The sequence below is a fragment of the Schistocerca nitens genome, chromosome 4, assembly GCF_023898315.1.
Source record: "Schistocerca nitens isolate TAMUIC-IGC-003100 chromosome 4, iqSchNite1.1, whole genome shotgun sequence".
NCBI lineage: Eukaryota > Metazoa > Arthropoda > Insecta > Orthoptera > Acrididae > Schistocerca > Schistocerca nitens.
In genome coordinates, this window is record NC_064617.1 from 413204167 (window position 1) to 413221312 (window position 17146).

General features: G+C 42.6%; 1 protein-coding gene across 1 annotated transcript in view; it reads right to left on the minus strand.

The window, feature by feature from the left end:
* Positions 1–17146, minus strand: part of LOC126252847 (UNC93-like protein) — a 432164-nt gene that overhangs the window by 392635 nt on the left and 22383 nt on the right. The window lies entirely within an intron of this gene.

A 17146-nucleotide genomic window follows, 5' to 3' on the forward strand; every position in this document is an offset into this window, starting at 1 on the left:
CTATGCCGATGACCTGGCTCTAGCCGTCAAGCACCAGGAAATGAAGACAACAGAAGAGATTTTAACTAATGACCTGTCTGCATTAGACAATTACTTCAAAATCTGGAGACTCCAACCCAGTGTGAGTAAAACAGAAGTGTGTTACTTCCATCTAAATAACCAGTTGGCGAACGTAAAACTGGAGGTAAGTTTCAGAGGCAGAATTCTTCGTCACAATTGGAACGCAAAATATCTTGGTGTCATCCTGGATCGTACACTATGCTTCAAACAACACCTTCTTAACTTAGCTCAAAAGCTGAGGACTCGAAACAACATCCTCCATAAGCTATGCGGAACTACCTGGGGATCTTCAGCAACCACCCTGCGAACTACAGCTCTGGGCTTGGTATACTCAACTGCTGAGTATTGTGCACCTGTGTGGATGAATAGTCATCATACAAGGCTTTTTGATACCCAGCTGAATACGACAATGCGCATAATATCTGGCACAATCAGATCTACTCCAGTTTATTGGCTTCCACTGTTAACCGGTATAATGCCTCCTGATCGACGCAGATGTACTGCCCTTATGAGAGAATTCCACAAGATCTCCAGGAATTCTAACCTACCCGTGCATAGCGACCTGCCACTTTTAAATCGCAAGAGACTGAAATCACGTCATCCAACTCTGTGCGATGCTGCTGACATGGTTGCTAAGAATTTCAAACCTCTTGAAGAATGCAAAGGTCGGTGGGAAGCAGTGACAGATGTGCACCTGCATAACATCTTCTCAGGTGCTAAACTTCTAAGTGGATTCGACTTACCACGCAAGACGTGGTCTACTCTCAACAGAATCCGTACCAGCCATGGGCGATGCAGGGATGCTCTCTTTAAGTGGAAGAAGCTGCCTGATCCAGCTTGTGACTGCGGGGCTCCATACCAGACTGTTCACCACATTATCAGTGAATGCAGGATTCGAGCCTATCACGGCGCCAAAGAGGACTTCCTGCTAGCAACTCCAGATGCAGTGCGCTGGATTGAAGGACTGGATATTCAGTTGTAAAGACAAACTTAAGTTTCTTGTGTGTCAATATGTACATATGTATATGTAATTTCATGATATGTCTGTATTAGCCATACGCTAAATAAAATAAATGTGGCAGTCATTCTGTAAGTCGAAGTTGATGGGTTTGCACATTCATATTGGATTTGATTCAGATGTTATACTGTCTAAGACAAGATGACGACCCACCGTGAAGGAATTACCGGAATGGAAAGAAAATCGGTAAATGTGATGCACATGTACACACAAAAAAATGATTGCAATTTCAGAAATGATTGATGATATATTCAAGAGAAAGTTGTTCAAGAATTGAATAAGTTAATAAGGCGTTGGTCAACATCTGGTCATTATACAAGAAATTATTCGGCTTGCCATTCATTGATACAGTTGTTGGATCTCCTCCCGTGGGACCTAATGTCAAATGCTTTCCTATTGATGCGTTACATCATCATATCCTGAGCTAGTTGGAGGACCCTGCACTTAATGCTCCTTATGTTCTCAGTTAGGGAGAGATCCGTCGACCTTTCTGGCCAAGGCACGGTTTGGTAAGCACGGAGACAAGCAGTAGAAACTCCCGTCGTGTGTTGGTGGGTATTACCTTGGTGAAATGCCCAGGATGGCTTGCCATCACGGACAACAATGTTGGGCGTATAATATCGTCGACGTACCACTGTGCTGTAAGGGTGCAGCGGATGACAGCCAAAGGTGTCCTGCTGTGAAAAGCAATGGCATCCCAGATCATCATCACTTCTGATTGTCAGGTCGTATGGCGGACGACATCCAGGTTGGTGTCCTACCGCTGACTGGAGTGTCCCAGGACACCTCTCCGCTAGTCATCGGGACTCAGATAACTGAGCACTCCAAGCGGCACTCGTCGCCGAAGAGAATTCTACTCCAGTCAGTGATATTCCAGCCCGATTGTGGCAGACACCACAGCAAATGAGTTTGCTGGTGAACGTAGATCAATGGTAGCCCCGTTTCTGTGAGCCTCCTATTAATGGTTCTTGTGGTCATTGTGGCACCTATTGCACGTCGAAGCCATGATAATGATGAATCTGTGGCTCTGAGTGCCTCCCTGATGATTGCTCGATCCTCATGACCTGTCGTTGCTCTAGGTCGACCCTTTCCTTCTCGACGTATGTTCGGCCATGGTTCATTCGTTCCTGCCAACATTGTCGAATAGTGTCATCATTCCTGTTCAAATGTCGAACGATGCGCCGATTACTCCAGCCTGCTTCTTTGAGCCCAACTACACGTCTTTTCTCAAATGGTAACATTAGCGAATATTGTTCATGCGTCTAACTGTGAGGCATAGTTTCTGTCCAACTGGGTACACAGAATGAGATTGGCTAAGATTTTATGCTCTGGTATCGACATGTCGATACCAGTTTGAAGTTTGTGACCAATTTGTGTAACTTATTCGTGGTATCTCGTCATTTTGGTCTGTGCCGACCCTGCAGAGAACGTAATATATGTATGCAAATTATTCTAGCAGCATTTCCCACAGTTGCACAAAAATCCGATTTAGTTACACTGATCAACCAGAACATTATTACCTCCTACCTAATGGCCGGTATGTCCATCCTTGGCACGGATAACAGCTGCGACGCTTTGAGGCATGGCGGCATGGAGGCAATAAGGCCTTGGTAGGTCACTGGAGGGAGTTGTCATCATATTACATCTACATCTACATCTACATCCATACTCCGCAAGCCACCTGACCGTGTGTGGCGGAGGGTACCCTGAGTACCTATATCGGTTCTCCCCTCTATACCAGCCTCGTATTGTTCGTGGAGCACACACAGGTTACCTAATACCGTAAATTCCGGAGAGGGGGCGATGAGCTCTGATGCAAAGTTAAATCCAGATATGGTCAGCACATCAATTCTAACTAGCTACAGTGTTCTTCGAACCACACTATAACATTACTGGCCTTATGACATGGCACATTATCTTGTTGAAAAATGCAACTGCCGCTGGATAACATGGTGCCAAGAATGGTTGTACTTGGTCTGAAATTAGTGTACGATACTTCTTGACCGTAATTATGCCTCGCATGAGCTCCACTGGACCCATGGATGAAAACATGGATGATCACCAGAGCATAATGCAGGTTGTCTTCGTTCCGCAGTACAGGTGCCACGGAGCTGTTCCCCTCAAAGACGACAAACTCGCGCCGTGGCATCGGCACGAAGAAGAAGGTATCGGGATTCATCAGGCCATGCAAGGCTCTGTCACTGCGCCAACTTCCAGTGCCGATGGTCACGTGCCCATTTCAGTCGAAGTTGCCGACGGCTCGCTATTAACATTGGCACATGCATGGATCGATGGCTGCAGATGCCCATCGTTAGGGTTGTTCGATGATTTGTGTGTTCAGACATACTTGTACCCTGTCCAGCAGTAATGTATGCTTACTACCGCCACAGTTCACCGCTTGTCCTGTTTTACTAACCTGCTCATCCTACGATGTGCAACGTCTGTAATGTGAGATGGCTGCCCAACCCAAACATGTCTGGACCTTGGTTTTGCCACGTGTTGAAGACATTCCCCTCAGCACTCCTCGAATACCCGACAAGTCGTGCAGTTTTCCCCACTCTACACACGGACAGCACGCTCACTGATACCACATGCACCTTGCATATGTCTGACTAGCAGTCATTCATCGCCAGGTTACGCTGCTATCGCCTGGACGGGTTTATATCGATAGCAGGGTGGTAGCAATAACGTTCTCGCTGATCAGTGTACGAGTAGATGTGGCACTCAGCTGCCAGGATTCGTGTATTTCTGGGTTCACTGTGAGGACAGCAAATGAGCCACTCCACCAAAAGCAGAAGCGGAGCTCATGAAAAAAATCAGATGGAAAATCATAATGTAGTTGATAAATAAGGTAAGATACATATTTGCGGGGGAACAGTTTTTATTTTTGTCAGGTAGGTTCAAATGAGTTAAACTGGGTAACTGGCAATTAATTTTTTTTATTTTTTCGGAAACTTAGGACAAAATTCTTTTCGGTTAACTGTGATGAGATGCAACAATTATATGTTCTTGGGGAATCGACTATGTGTCTGTCATATTAATGTAAATGCTAATTAACTTTGTCAGTTATTACTTTTTTATGTATTTCTGCAGGTGAAAATGTTGAAAACCAGTATTTAATCTAGGTGAATCTTTGTTCTATGGAAGAAATTTAGCTGCATGTGTAAATTCATTGTAAAGTCATCACTGATAATAGAACAGTGGGAGTTGCCACTACTTGGTGTTACAGTTTGTCCGCGAAAATTAAGTAAATCGTAACAAAAATAAAGTCTCACGTCATAATACGAGATGTGAACTTGAGAAAAGAATTGCTGTTGAACGTCATTCAGAACAACTGGTGGGAAGTTCGAAGCAACAAATGTAATGAGGAATACACTGTGAGTTTGGGAGACAATCCAATGGGTCATTTGTCATTATTGTGGCATTATTTACATAACTGAGACAAAACCATCATATCAAACGCAAAGAACAAAAGGAAAGAGATGAAAACCTCAGGAAGGAGCTCAACAGCCGAAATAAGTAACAGATGAGGAACATTGGTGCAATTAGATATATGAGTTTAGAAAAGTGAACAAGTCGAAGAAACTAGAAAGCAGATGTAATGAGTATATGAAAGAGAACACCTTTAGACTTCAACAGTTCAAGGAGAATACAAACACATGTATGAAAGACGTCGAACAGAATATGGACTAGTATATAGCATTCATCGAGAGAATTTACAAAAAAAAAATTTCGTTGAACTATGAAAAAAAACAGCGCAGACTGAAAGATCGAATTAATGCAGACTGTCTAGTCATGAGCGGCACAATTATGATCGTGGATGCACGCCAAATTAAATCACATTCAGTAACGGTGACTCTGTGTGCTAAGCAGAGAACATAGTAGAGACGTATATTATTATTGCAAACATTGAATGAGATTTTTACTCTGCAGCGGAGTGTGCGCTGAAATGAAACTTCCTGGCAGATTAAAACTGTGTGCCGGAATGAGACTCGAACTCGGGTTCTCACCGATTATTTTACAGCCTCCTCTGAAGAAGAACGAACTAGTAACCCCTGCAGTGCATCTGAACTGTGACAAGGACTTCTAAAGAATATCTCAGGTCAGTGGAGTATCACAGAATTTCAGTCTTCTTCCCTTAAGAGACAAAACACACCTAGGACCCTTGCATGTCCTGCAATTCCGGTACAAATGAGACCAGTAACATGCCATTCATGGTAACACGGAGGTGAGAAAGGAAATACAAATTAACATGAAGAGTGTGTGTTGCTTTGGAAGCAGACTAGTCACATAGATAGTTAGGTCAGTTAATACATAGCTGGATGGGATTTCTACACGACCATTCATTTGGATCACATCCAAATATTTTTTCCTTCATTCCACTGTACATGATATACCTTCTGTGGATATCTTTGACGTTTATGTTCTTAGAAGAAATAATTTTCAATTAATGGGATTTAAATAAAATGAAGACCGTGTATTACGGAAACAACAAGAGAGATCTTTATTTGAAGACTGCTTCACTCAATTGGAATGATATTTGAACTTTGCTTGAACGGTAGTTCACCTGTGGGAACTTGTGCTATGACTGTTAGTTGCCTAGCATTGAGTACAGTGTATGAAGAAGTTAAAGGTTCGGTTATTATTCGCATATGCCAAACAGTACTAAACAATACTTACGAGCGTAGTTTTTGGATTGTCGACGTGCTAACTGTAAGAAGATTTCGTCACGTTATGGACAATGCAACAAAAGACAGAGCTGCATGGCTGTACATAACGCAGCAGAACACATCAGATGCTGTATTCAGTGGCTGGGAGCAGTGGATGAGACACACTAACAGCCGGGCTACACCAGGAGATTCAGCAGTCCTGAAAGCAATAGGTCACACCAACTTCTGCAGGCATCAGCAGAGTCAGAATTTCTCAGTGGCAGCATGCAGAATAAAGAGATCAGACCAAATATACACAGGATAGATTAGTCTACATAGTGGCTAGTAATAGGGACTGAATAAGACGAAGGTGGTTAAATAGTATTGTGTGAGAATGTAAATTGTAAAATGGCTAGCAAGATGTAGAATAGGAAAGGGGTGGAAGTCAGGAATGGTAGCGATGACCATTCATATCAGCTACAAGCATTGGAGATTGATGACGGTAGTGAAGACTAACAAGAACCGTTTCAATGACTCCCAGATGATGATATTGTCTATGATCTTTCGTCATCTCATCTCTGTCCAAGCAGGCCTCGGAAGATACAGACTGACTGCAGCGTCATCTTCAACCGATAGGCGACACTGGATGCAGATATCGAGGAGCATGTGGTCAGCACACTGCACTCCCAGCCGTTGCCAGTTTTTGTGGCCGGAGCCGCTACTATTCTATAAAGTAGCTCCCCAATTGGTCGCACAAGGGTCGAGTGCACACCTGTTACCAGCAGTGGTCGGCAGACCCGGACGGTTACCCAGTACTGAATTTCGATGATCTGGCGGGAACTGGTATCGCTTTTGTGGCTACAAATCGCAAACATAAGGTAGAAATAACGCTCATGAAAATTCAGATTCAGTGTTAGTAATTGCACTGAAAATGAGGATTGTGTTGTGCCTGACCACGATAATATGTTAGATTGGAGTGAAGATGCCAGGAAAACAGTATGTGATGACGACATTTCAAATGGGCTGACAGTAAGAGTCGCATAGGTTAAACCGTGGCGCTGCATTAGCTGACATTTCACCAAATGTGAGTAATAGTGAAGATTATAAAGACAATAATCCTGCTTCCCTGACAGAATCAGAGGCGGATGGGAGCAATGATGGAGATTGTGAAATTGTTAGTGCAAGGGCAGAAGAAAACAGATCAAAATTAGAAATAATGCGAAACAAATTATTAACAATTAGGAGGAGGGCAAAGTGAACTGAATAACAACTTTATGCCAACAGATCAGACGCTTACGAAATCAATAGCTAATGAGTATAAAATTATAAAAATAAATACATGCAAAAATAAAATAACGTTTTCAAATATAAGTGAGCATATGGATTAGATAAATGACAGGATAAATGAGAGCAGTGATGCATATGACGAAACAAACAAAAATCAAAGTGGTGTTGAGGTTCCAATTATAACTTCAATCAAACAGTTGAAACGTTAGGTTAGTGAGCTTTGTGATACAAAATATTAAGGTAAGCACGTTAGTATTGTGTCAGTATCTGCTGAACTCAGCAAATTTAACATTGTGCTAGTTAATGTAGACTCAGTTGTTTAAGGCGAAATGAATGTAAGTGAACTTAGTGGTTCAACTGTAGGCACTAAAAAAAGTGAAGATGCCGAAATAATAATTGAAGCTGGTGAACTTAGTAGTATCCAACATCCACTTCAAGCTTACAGATTGATTGAATGTCTAAAGAAATCTTTACTTAGTAGCAATATTTCAAAGATAGAGTCCTTTGTAAATAAGTCAATTTAAGAGATTTCTTGGGCAAAGTGAAGAATTTGACCGAAGTAGTGAATGAAATTGTGACCATTAGTGTTACCAAACGTACAGGGTATTAAACCGACAGTAGAATAGCAATGCGATTGGAAAAAGGGTGCATGTTGCGTTAATGAATGTTACCCAACAGCTAGCGTCATTGTTAGCAAATGTAACACTGTGTAAGCAGGAAGGAACGTGCGATCACTGATTTTCGTACATCACTTAGATTAACATTCTGATTATGTGGATACAACAAAATCCATTCAGATGAGTTGTGTGGTGTCTCCGCCAGACACCACACTTGCTAGGTGGTAGCCTTTAAATCGGCCGCGGTCCATTAGTATACGTCGGACCCGCGTGTCGCCACTGTCAGTGATTGCAGACCGAGCGCCGCCACACGGCAGGTCTAGAGAGACTTACTAGCACTCGCCCCAGTTGTACAGCCGACTTTGCTAGCGAAGCTACACTGACCAATAAGCTCTCATTTGCCGAGACGATAGTTAGCTTAGCCTTCAGCTACGCCATTTGCTACGACCTAGCAAGGCGCCATTACCAGTTTATATTCAGTGTAATAATGTCTAAACAAGAGCGATGTTCTCCAATTGTGGATTAAAGTTAAGTATTCCAAGAACTACGTTCTTTTCTTAATAGGATAATTACTTTACCTTGTTCCAGACCTCACGCCAATTTGCGTGAGCTTAACGCGTGCCTTTCGGCTACCTCCGAGTGGCTTGGCTGTCTCGCCACGCCACTACAAGTTGCGTGTAAATTTAAACTCATTTACACTAGAACAATTGTTAATAAAAGTACTCACAATGTTGTTAATTTGCATGTGAAAGCAGCCGCCTGCAAAAGGAAATAAACTTAATTGCATTGCAGCAAATGACATTTGCACCCTTTGCAATGACAGGAGACCGATGGTCACCAGTCCCTTCAGTTAATGGCATTATTACTTAATTTTCCTTTCATATTGTCAATTTTCCTCTTGTGTCATTCAGAATTAAATGTGTCATCTTTATTATTCCTCATTATCAGAAACGAATAGGGACTTGTAACATATGGAAAGAATTTAATAGTAAGCAAGGAGAGTGAAAGTAAGTACAGTGTGAAGTGTGATAGGAGCAACATATCACTTGAACGGGTAAACATTATCTAAATATAACGTTAGAAAATTACAACGCGACAAAATATGACAACGATCCACAATGAACAAATACACCAATATTTTGAAAACATCTGCATAGCAGAACTATATGTAACTAACAAAAGCAAGCAATAGCATATATTCACTAAAAAGAAAACACAGAGCAGAGAGAAACAGAGAAGATGTGTATATTATTTTTGTGAATACGTTTTGTACGCAATACTTCATGTAATTGACTTGTGGATTTTTTCTCATACGATCTGCCAATCGTGGTAGCACGAAACAGGGAAAGGATGTAGGAATTAACGTGGAGAATGAAGGGTGCTTTGGAAACAGTCTAGAGGAATTACATTCGATAGCTCAGTTAACGCTCGGCTGTGCGGGAATTCCACACTACCCGTTGTTTCAATCACGTCAAGTTCCCCCTGTATTTGTATCGCCGGAATAGCAACAGAAAATGATTTACAAATTACGGTGAAAGTGTATGTGTGTGTGTGTGTGTGTGTGTGTGTGGGTGGGTGGGTGTGTGCACTAAAAGAAAAGGTAGTCGAGGTAGTGGATAAATCAGATACATTTTAAACAACATACCCCACACGACGACGAAACTTCCACCTGGTGGAGTCAAAAGCCTAAAGGCTTACTACAGACAGTATAGTTCCGCGCAGGTAGTTTTCGGTAGCTCACTTGGCACTCAAACATGGACATGGAAACAAATAATTCTTTCTGATCTATGAAGGGCACTCCCAAGTAGTGTAAACTGAACTTCATACACTATGTGATCAAAAGTATCCGGATACCTAGCCGAAAATGACTTACAAGTTCGTGGCGCCTTCCATCAGTAATGCTGGAATTCAGTATGCTGCTGGCCCACCCTTAGCCTTGATTATGGCTTCCACTCTCGCAGGCATACGTTGAATCAGGTGCTGGAAGGTTTCTTGGGGAATGGCAGCCCATTCTCCACGGAGTGCTACACTGCGGAGAGGAATCGATGTCGGTCGGTGAGGTGTGGCACCAAGTTGGCGTTCCAAAACATCCTAGACGTGTTCTGCAGGATTCAGTTCAGGACATTGTGCAGGCCAGTCCACTACAAGACTGTTGTTGTCGTGCAACCATTCCGTCACAGACCGCGCACTGTGAACAAGTGCTTGATCATGTTGAAAGATGCAATCGCCAACCCCGAATTGCTGTTCAACAGTTGGAAGCAAGAAGATGCTTATAAGATCAATGTAGGCCTCTGCTGTGACAGTGCCACGCAAAACAACAAGGGATGCAAGTCCCCTCCATGAAAAACATGACCACACCACAGCACCACCGCCTTCGGATTTTACCTTTGGCACTACACACGCTGTCAGATGACCTGTACCGGGCATTCGCTATACCCACAACCTGCCATCGGATCGCCACACTGTGTATCGCGATCCGTCATTCCACACAACGTTTCTCCACTGTTCAGTCGTCTAATGTTTACGCTCCTTACACCAAGCGAGGCGTCGTTTGGCACTTACCGGCGTGATGTGTGGCTTATGAGCAGCCGCTCGTCCATGAAATCACAGTTTTCTCACCTCCCACCTAACTGCCATAGTACTTTCAGTGGATGCTGATGCAGTTTGTAATTTCTGTGTGATGGTCTGGATAGATGTCGGCCTATTACACATTAGGACCCTCTTCAACTGTCGGCGGTCTCTGTCAGTCAACAGACGAGGTCGGCCTGTACGATTTTGTGCTGTACGAGTCCATTCACGTTTACACTCCACTGTCACATCGGAAGCAGTGGACCTAGGTATGTTTAGAAGTGTGGAAATCTCGCGTACAGACGTATGACACAAGTGACACCGAATCACCTGACCACGTTCGAAGTCAGTGAGTTCCACGGAGTGCTCTCTGACAGTGTCTAATGTATACTGAGGTTACTGGTAAAGAGTACCTGGCAGCAGGTGGCAGCAGAATGTACCTAATATGAAAAACGTTTCTTTTTGGGGCATAGTGTAGATGTACGTGTGTAGCACATGTTGTTTGCATTTTGATGCTTTATCCGTAAAGTGATTCGTGTGATGAGTGAGTAAAGAAAAGCAAATGTGTTTCAGATTTGGAACTATCCAAACGATGTATTAGAACTAAAAGGCTTAGCGATCTCACCAGTTATTTTACTGCCTCGCCTCAATAACAACGAACTCATGACCTGAGCATTACACCTGTCTTGGGACAAGGAAATCTATGCCTCATATTAGTCGAGTATTACGTAATCCCGGTGTTCTAGCTTGGAGTGATGACACGCTCCTAGGGCCATTGTATGTTCTGCATTTCTAGTACAATCGGTGCCAGTTACACGTCATTCGTGGTAACAAGGGGGAAGGAAGGGAAGTAGGAGTTAACATGGAGAATCAATGGCGCTTTGGGATGTAGGAAAGGAGCCTCCACGACGATTGCAGTGATTTCCAAAAAGACGTGCAATCGGGCGTAGCCTGGGCGTCGGATTTCTCTGACGGCTGATTCTTTCACACCAGAAATACCATCTTGGTCCTTTTCAGGATCACAATTGACAATCATATCGGTGAATATAGCAGGTATATCATCGCCAAAAGAAGAACTGCTACAAGAACTGTGCAGACAAACCAAGTGTGATGTATACATACTAGAGACCAACAGAAGCTGTGAAAGGCGCAGACCAAAAATAAACGAATAGCAACTGGCTACAGAAAGACCTCACCCAAAATGCAGAGGTGCTATATTTTTCCAACCAGATGTACAGGTAATATCAACAGCCTTTAGTGAAGCAAAAGATCTTGAAGTCTCAATTTTGGAAATAAAAAATATTTGAGTGTGTTAAAGGGTCTCCTTAAGCATCTGACTGCAACTATATTGTCCAAGTCACAATTTGGATTTCTTAAGGGTTCTGCTATAAAGAAAGCTATTTAAACTTACACTGAGAATGTACTTAATTCATTAGATAAAAAATTAGAGGCTACTGGCATTTTCTGTGAAACCACAGCATTATCTTAAGTAAATTAGAATATTATGGTATCACTGGCAATGCTGCGAAATGGTTTCAGTCTTATATAACAGGAAACAAAGGGTGTCGTTGCGAAATACTTGTGTAGTAAGCAGTCTATCTTCATCTGACTGGGGTCTGATTACATGTAGTGTTCCTCCAGGTTACATCTTGGATCCATTGCTTTTTCTTGTGTACATTAATGACATCTCATCTGTTACATTGGCAGATGCTAAGTTTGTTTTGTTTGCAGATGATAAAAACATAGCATATAAGTAGCAATTCATGTACAGATTTAGAAATAGCTGCTGATCAAATTTGACTGACATTAATAAGTGATTTAAAGCTAATTCGCTGTCATTGAACTTTGAGAAGACCCACTATGTGCAGTTCAGAACCTGTGAGAGATTTCCTTCCAGCATGTGTATAACATATGAGGACATACAGATCGAAGAGGTTGACAGTGTTAAATTTCTGGGAGTACAACTCGATAACCAATTCAGTTGGGAAGGGCATACCACAAAATTGCTTAAGGGCCTAAAGAAGTCTGTCTTTGCACTGAGAATAATGCCAGATGTAAGAGATATAAATATGAAAAACTGGCATACTTTGCTTACTTTCGTTCTATTATGTCATATGGGATCATATTCTGGGGCAACTCAACAAACCGAGCAAAAGTTTTTAGGGTGCAATAGCGTGTGATGAGAAACATTTGCGATGTAAATTCAAGAACATCATGTAGAAACCTGTTCGAGGGACATTGTATTCTAACCACTGCGTCTCAGGATATTTATTCCTCATTGAAAAATGTTACAAGTAATACATCTCTATTTCCAACCAATAGCTCAACACATAGTATCAATACTAGGAATAAGAACAATCTACATAACGACCTAAAATCACTTACCTTGGTCCTAAAAGGGGTCGAATATTCAGGAACACACATTTTCAGTAAATTGCTAGAAACTATCAAATACTTGGCTTCAGATAAATCTTGGTTTAAACAAAGTATGAAGGACTTTTTGATAGGCAACTCCTCCTACTCTTCAGTTGAATATCTTAACAGAGACTGTTAAGCCAGCTTAAGTAAAAATGTCTGTTAGATTTCAGTTTTCACAGAACTTGGTCACAACAGTCAAGATTAGATATTTTGTGTATGATAAATTTGTTAATAGTGCATAACAATATTTCATTCTGATACCACCCTAATTCTGTAAATATTAACTGTTCTAGTTTGCCGCATTTTAATCACCTATTTTGACAAACTCCGGACAAATGATCAGGGTAGTAAATATTCAAATATTTTACGTTTTTATGTTATACTTTCTGACATGTTCCACACTCACGGGAATCATCTCGCTTTTTGGGTATGGAAAGAAAACTGAATCTAATCTAATCTAATGACTATACAATCACATCTGTATACAAGCCAAGCCACCGGAAGCTGATCTCAAAATCGATGTACATGATATCTTTTATAGTCAACTCACATAAATAGTGACTGGTGACTTCAACTGTCACAGCACCACGTAGGGCTATGAGCATGATGTTGAGAATGGTATAGCATTACAAGAGTGGGCGGAAGGCAATCATCTGAGCCTTACTCGAGGGTTGGAACTTAAATAATGGTAACTGTTTATTCACAACCGATACTTAAGATTTACTTCATGTTTGCACCTTTTACTGTACTTCAAAGTAGTCACCAGCGTTGTGTAGAACCCGTTGCCAGCGATGTGGAGGTATAGTACACCGTTAGCAGAGTCCATTCTGTTGATGGTGCGAATGGAGCGGTCTACTGCCTGTCGAATCTCTGGAATAGTTCTGAAGGGAATGCCACGAAGTGGTTCCTTCATCTCCGGAATCAAATCAAAGTCACAAGGACTTAAGCCCTGGGAGTATGGTTTATCATGCAGTACTTCTCAGGCCCATCGACTGAACAGAGCAGCCACAGCTTGCCTTTATGCAACCGCGCATTGTTGTGCAAAATGATGAGTGGGTTTCGGAAAAAGTTTCACCGCTTCTTTCGAAAATCTGGTGGCAGGTGATGCTCCAAAAACGAACAGTAATACGACTTAAGTCCTTGTGACTTTGATTTGATTCCGAAGATGAAGCAACCATTTCGTTGCATTCGCTTCAGAACTGTTCCAGAGATTCAACAGACAGTAGACCGCTCCATTCGCACCATGAACAGAACAGGCTGTGCTAAAGGTATACTACGCCTTCCACATCTCTGGAAACGGGTCCTACACATCGCTGGTGAATACTTTGAAGGACAGTAACAGGTGCAAACACGTAACTCTTTTGCATCGGTTGTGAATAAATAGTTGCCACTACTTAAGTTCCAACCCTCGTACATTACCCCAAGCATCCTGCATCTTTCAACAGCGGTAGATGGAAACGCTGAACTGATCTGATATTTTGCAACGAGAACATCTCACAACAATGCATAAAAACTGTCTGCAACCCTATTCCAAATACACAGCACAGATCTATCATGTGCGAAATTTTCGCTACAGTTAGACCCAGACAGTTCCGTTTAGAAGGTGGTTTAACATCAGGAAAGCCAAGTGGCCGAAGTTTACACAAATGCTGGACGTTGCACTTCCCAATATTTAACCTTTACCTGACTCGTATGACACTTTTGTGGAGTCTGTAAAGACGTGCTTCAGAATTTCCATACAGGGAGTTGTCGATCATCATACATTCCTGGTATAACTTCAGAACTCATTGCCCAATTTATAGAGTGTAAGGTATCATTGGAAGGAGATCCATTCGGCAAGACAACGCTGGTGGATGGGAATAAACGTATTACATCTGAGAAAGAATCCAAAAGGAATTTTCGGGTTAAAACTATTGAAGAACTTGATCTATCCATAAAGATCCATAAAGCGTGAAGATTATTGAGAAGCCTCATTAATGACCCAACCAGATCCACAGCACACTGCAACGTCACTGCAGATCAGATAGCACACCAACTGCTTGTGAATGGGAAAGAAAGCCATACAATCAAAGGGCCAAAAATACACCAAAAGGCCCAATAACAAACGAGGGATCTGACTCTCCAATTCGAGATATCTGAATTAAACAAGGCTATTTAAGACAAAAAAACTGATAAGTATCCGGTTTAGACGCCATCCGTATGGAGCAAATTAAAAATTTCGACCCAACAACAAGGAAATGGATCCTACAGCTTTTCAACAACTGCATAAACCAGTGCCAAATACCAAAGTTCTGATGAAAGAACAGGGTGACAACTCTTCTGAAACCTGGAAAGGATGGCCGAGCGGTTCTAGGCGCTAGAGTTTGCAACCGAGCGACCGCTACGGTCGCAGGTTAGAATCCTGCCTCGGGCATGGATGTGTGTGATGACCTTAGGTTAGTTAGGTTTAAGTAGTTCTAAGTTCTAGGGGACTCAGAAGTTAAGTCCCATAGTGCTCAGAGCCATTTGAACCAAACTAGAAAGGAAGCAAATCATCCCAAGAATAACAGACCAGTTAGCCTTTTGAGCCACTATTCTAAAGTGTTCGAATGTATGATTCTCATACCAGAACAAGCAGGATTTCGAGCAAACAGGAGTTGCACAGGGTAATTTTTGAATTTCAGTCGTTTCATAGAGGATGGCTTTAAACCCGACAAGTAATGGGCGTGGTCTTCTTGGATCTCAGGAGCGTATTATACTGTCCATCCTCGGTTGTACATTACGATCAGAAACACCAACCTGGTTAATCAACATCCTCCTCCAAAACCACCGGTTTTTGTCGAATTCCAAGGACAACGCAGCAGCTGGAGAGCGGAGGAAAATAGTCTACCTCAGGGAAGCGTCTTGGCTCCACTTCTCTTCAACATTTATACCAACGGCCAGCCACTGATCCCGGGCACGAGGAGATTCTTTGAAAAGCAACTGGAATCACTCAACAGAGGAAAGTCCACTGGACCCGACGGGATACCGATTCGTTTCTACACAGAGTACGCGAAAGAACTTGCCCCCCTTCTGACAGCCGTGTACCGCAAGTCTCTAGAGGAACGGAAGGTTCCAAATGATTGGAAAAGAGCACAGGTAGTCCCAGTCTTCAAGAGCGGTCGTCGAGCAGATGCGCAAAACTATAGACCTATATCTCTGACGTCGATCTGTTGTAGAATTTTAGAACATGTTTTTTGCTCGAGTATCATGTCGCTTTTGGAAACCCAGAATCTACTCTGTAGGAATCAACATGGATTCCGGAAACAGCGATCGTGTGAGACCCAACTCGCTTTATTTGTTCATGAGACCCAGAAAATATTAGATACAGGCTCCCAGGTAGACGCTATTTTCCTTGACTTCCGGACGGCGTTCGATACAGTTCCGCACTGTCGCCTGATAAACAAAGTAAGAGCCTACGGAATATCAGACCAGCTGTGTGGCTGGATTGAAGAGTTTTTAGCAAACAGAACACAGCATGTTGTTATCAATGGAGAGACGTCTACAGACGTTAAAGTAACCTCTCGCGTGCCACAGGGGAGTGTTATGGGACCATTGCTTTTCACAATATATATAAATGACCTAGTAGATAGTGTCGGAAGTTCCATGCGGCTTTTCGCGGATGATGCTGTAGTATACAGAGAAGTTGCAGCATTAGAAAATTGTAGCGAAATGCAGGAAGATCTGCAGCGGATAGGCACTTGGTGCAGGGAGTGGCAACTGACCCTTAACATAGACAAATGTAATGTATTGCGAATACATAGACAGAAGGATTCTTTATTGTATGATTATATGATAGCGGAACAAACACTGGTAGCAGTTACTTATGTAAAATATCTGGGAGTATGCGTGCGGAACGATTTGAAGTGGAATGATCATATAAAATTTATTGTTGGTAAGGCGGGTACCAAGTTGAGATTCATTAGGAGAGTCCTTAGAAAATGTAGTCCATCAAAAAGGAGGTGGCTTACAAAACACTCGTTCAACCTATACTTGAGTATTGCTCAACAGTGTGGGATCCGTATCAGATCGGGTTGACGGAGGAGACAGAGAAGATCCAAAGAACAGCGGCGCCTTTCGTCACAGGGTTATTTGGTAACCGTGATAGCGTTACGGAGATGTTTAGCAAACTCAAGTGGCAGACTCTGCAAGAGAGGCGCTCTGCATCGCGGTGTAGCTTGCTCGCCAGGTTTCGAGAGGGTGCGTTTCTGGAAGAGGTATCGAATATACTGGCTAGAATATACTTATACCTCCCGAGGAGATCACGAATGTAAAATTAGAGAGATTCGAGCGCGCACGGAGGCTTTCAGACAGTCGTTCTTCCCGCGAACCATACGCGACTGGAACAGAAAATGGAGGTAATGACAGTGGCACGTAAAGTGCCCTCCGCCACACACCGTTGGGTGGCTTGCGGAGTATAAATGTAGATGTAGATGACGTATCTCTTGTTACGCAGAGCTCATGCTTTGAAACAGTGGAATGAAACCTGACAACTTGACTTGCAACTCTGT